Source organism: Coptis chinensis, chromosome 4 (assembly GCF_015680905.1).
Source record: "Coptis chinensis isolate HL-2020 chromosome 4, ASM1568090v1, whole genome shotgun sequence".
Taxonomy (NCBI): domain Eukaryota; kingdom Viridiplantae; phylum Streptophyta; class Magnoliopsida; order Ranunculales; family Ranunculaceae; genus Coptis; species Coptis chinensis.
The window spans coordinates 85,059,826-85,063,600 of record NC_141459.1 but is presented as its reverse complement, the minus strand read 5'-3'; the positions used below and the strand labels follow the sequence as shown (position 1 = coordinate 85,063,600).

Sequence of the window (3,775 nt, the reverse complement as noted above, 5' to 3'; positions counted from 1 at the left end):
CTTTGAAAAAATCAGAGAGAGGAGTCTCTGTTTCTTCAGCCATTAATGCAGGTGTAGTGTGTGGTATTCTAGATAGGCGTGTGCGTTGACGTTTACGATAGCTAACAGAAGATACTGGACCTTATTCTCATGCAAGGCTAAGGCCAATATGAAACTAACCACTAACAGCAGTCAAACAACCCTGATATGTTAGAATGAAAAATCCTCTTATAGAAAAGACAAGGAGTGAAGGAAAGAGTACCTAAATGCCTCCTTGCTTCGCGTATTAATAGTGTCTTGTATACGCAATCCTAGTGTATTTAAGAAGTTGGAAACACTTAATATAAAATAATTGGAACAAACGGAGAGTCTGCAACTAACCTGTGAATCGGGCTTTCTTCGGAAGGGGCGTTGGCGTGCTCAAATATAAGGAAACAAGGGCGCGGGCAGAGTGCACAAATCCGGAGAATTCCAGTAGACTCCCAGGAGCAATTTTCTGATGTTCTGAAAGATAGGCGGCTCAGATAGACTGTAAATAGGGCGTGGACGTGCTCCTGAGTACAATTCCGATTTCAAGTAGATGTCCAAGAGCAATTTTCTGTTTTTCTGAAAAGCACAAACACGGTTAGAACCAAACAATGGGTGGGTGGGTGAATTGGGATACGTAAAATTAAAAAATGGAGGGAACTAATCTAAACAATACTAAGATGGCAACGACACTATTTGATAAAAGAGAAATACTGTTTTCTATCCTAATAATAATGTGATTTACTGCAAGGAATAAGAAAGCTAGTTATTCAACAATTAGATCAAAGTTTTACTCTCAAGTATCATGCAATATTATGGAGTAAAGATTTCGTTACACTCCTAGTTGTTTAGACGTAACAGTTCACTAGTTTTAACAATTCTACGTATATATGTGAGAGCAATGGATTGTAATTTTACTAATATGATAAAAATAACTAATTATGAAGATTTAATGGTCTAGTTTATACTATGGAAAATTACTACGAAGATTTTAAATGGGAAAAAGGGATTAGGGGGATTTGATTCCACCTAGATAAATTCCTAATATGCTAGTGTAGATTATTGCAACCTTAACCAATAAAGATTAAGTATTTGATCCCTAATTATTTATGACATCTCTAACCAACTAATAATTAGCATGAGAGAAAATTTAACACATTCTCATGGTGAATAAACTAACATCTAGATTGAAACTCTTTAATAAGCAATAAATCTAACTAACACATCAAGTCTTCATCAAAGCTTCATCAAACCCCTCTAATGGAGGTTTAGCTAAGATTCATTAGACTATCATTAATAGAAGAAGAGTAAGACATAATGAAGATAATAATAATAAGTTGGTTTTATTAATGGAGGCTAGGGTTTATAACTAATAATTAGGTTATACTAAAGAGAGAGAGAGAGAGAAACTAATTTAATTAAGAGAGTTCTAATTACTGGGAAGGAATCTAAAAACTAAAAACTATATATTTTGAGTTATGCCTTAGTCCTCTTTATATAGGAGAGGGCTAGGTTTACAATTTCATGCATGGGCTTTGGAGCTATGTTTTGGGCCATTAAATCAAGCCCAAAACCTAATTACTTAAGTCCAAAAGGGTTTCTCTGCTGGAAATTACTAGAATGGCTTTTTCGTCTACTTTTGCTCCTCTTATTAGATCAATGCCTAGACCATTAGAAATCTCTTTCCGAGCAGGTCATTTTGACATATAGTATGCCCAATTCTGAGGTCTGAATCCAAAGATACGGCCTACGGAAATTCTATTGACTTTTATGCTCTATTTCTACCCTCGTTGACTTTGACTTTTCAGCTTTGACTGGGTTTTAAAAAGGCTTTTTCTCCTTAAAACTTGGCCTTTAATCATAGAACTTCTTAGCAACCAACCTTTGCTTCTTTCTCTTGCAAAAGTGACATATGTCTTCACATATTTGACTCCGATACCTGAGATACACAAAAACACGTAAACAGTACTAACTCTTATTTATTATACACATAATTGGTCTAAATGTAATATTATTAAGGGGTTAAAATTACATTTTTGGGCTCTTATCATATAATACAATTGCAAATGCCTGCCACAACATGGGTCTTATTGTCATCATGGTGGCATCATCGGGAATTGTATCTTTGTGATTGTCTGGTAGACGTACTGCTCATTCTATATTTAAGATTCCAGTTGATGTGATGGATACCACTTTTTGCGGCTTTGCTAAACATTCCGACCTTGCTGACCTATTTAAAGAAACAAAACTAATTGTTTGGGACGAGGTGCCCATGCAACATATATACTGTGTTGAGGCTGTGGATAGAACACTTCAAGATATTTGCGGAAACAAGAAGATATTTGGTTATATCACTACAATTCTTGGTGGTGATTTTCGACAAACACTACCTGTTATACCGTTAGGCCAGAGAGAGCAATTTGTTGGTGCATCACTACGGCGCTCTTTCTTTTGGAGTTATCTAGAAGGTTTGCACTTGGTACAGAATATGCAGCTTGAAATGGCAGAGTCTAAGAATGTCGAATTCGCCGATTTTTTGTTGGAGGTGTATTATTAATACCTTATAATTAGAATGTTTTTTCTCCATTAGTTCCATATATAAACGAACTATTTTAGAAACTAATGAATTCATTTTTCACTTTGATTCATTTAGATTGGTTCGAATCCCAAAGAATGTGTACAATTGCCAAATGGAATACGCAAGTGTACTAATATCCAAGAACTCATCTTCTCTATCTATCCCCAATTAGATGTTATGGACACACCGTCTCCAACTTTCTTAACTGATCGTACTATTCTTGCTGCCCGTAATGATGATGTGAGTGCAATTAATGAGGTTGCACTAAATTTGTTCCCTGGTGAAGCGCTCGAGTATTTGGCTGCAGATAAAATCATCGAAGATGATATTGATAATCCAAGTGGGGCTCACTATCCCACCGAGTTTCTGAACTCCCTCGACCCTTCTAGCTTACCACCTTTCAATCTCAAGTTAAAACATGGATGCCCTATAATGTTGCTCAGGAACATAGCTCCTAAAGATGGCCTTTGCAATGGGACACGACTTATGGTTCTTCAATGTGCGAGTAAAGTCCTTCAAGCCAAAATTTTGACTGGAGAGAAAGCTGGAATGAAATCCAGTACTCATCCCAACAATATCTATGGCTCCCTCCAATTCGGAGTTGCTTTTCAAACTATCAAGGAGACAATTCCCTGTTCAACTAGCTTATGTCATGACAATTAATAAGTCACAAGGCCAGTCAGTGAAATATGTTGGCATTGATTTGAGGACACCGATTTTCAATCATGGACAACTCTATGTGGCCATGTCCAGATGTACTTCTTCAAAAAGAATATCCATTTTTCTTCCACCTAATGCAAGAAATTGTACCACAAATGTCGTATACCCAAAAGTTCTTCTCTAAGGACATCGATACCAATGAGAAAAGGTGAGTAACAAATTAAAGAATGTTACATTTATTGGTTTAGAAATTAAAGAATATATTGTATCCATATATATGCTATGTGTTTATTGCTATGTAAGTTTTTATGATAGTTTTTTTTTTTTTTTTTTTTTAAGTGGAAATTTTATTAATAATGATAACGAGTTTTACAAATAATTAGGACAAGCGTGCAACAAGCTGCGCCGCAAGTCCTTTCTGAATGGCAAATCCTATCCTCCTAAAAACAAACTCATTAGAACCAACTGTCATTACATTGCAGTCCATAATTTTCTGCAATCTCTTAAGGAGCTCAACAGACTGTTGTGCCA

The 3,775-nt window shown here is 35.9% G+C and overlaps 1 pseudogene; it reads left to right on the top strand.

The window, feature by feature from the left end:
* The first annotated feature begins 2,494 nt into the window (after positions 1 to 2,494).
* LOC147505276 (uncharacterized) lies at positions 2,495 to 3,428 on the top strand (annotated as a pseudogene).
* Positions 3,429 to 3,775: the final 347 nt, after the last annotated feature.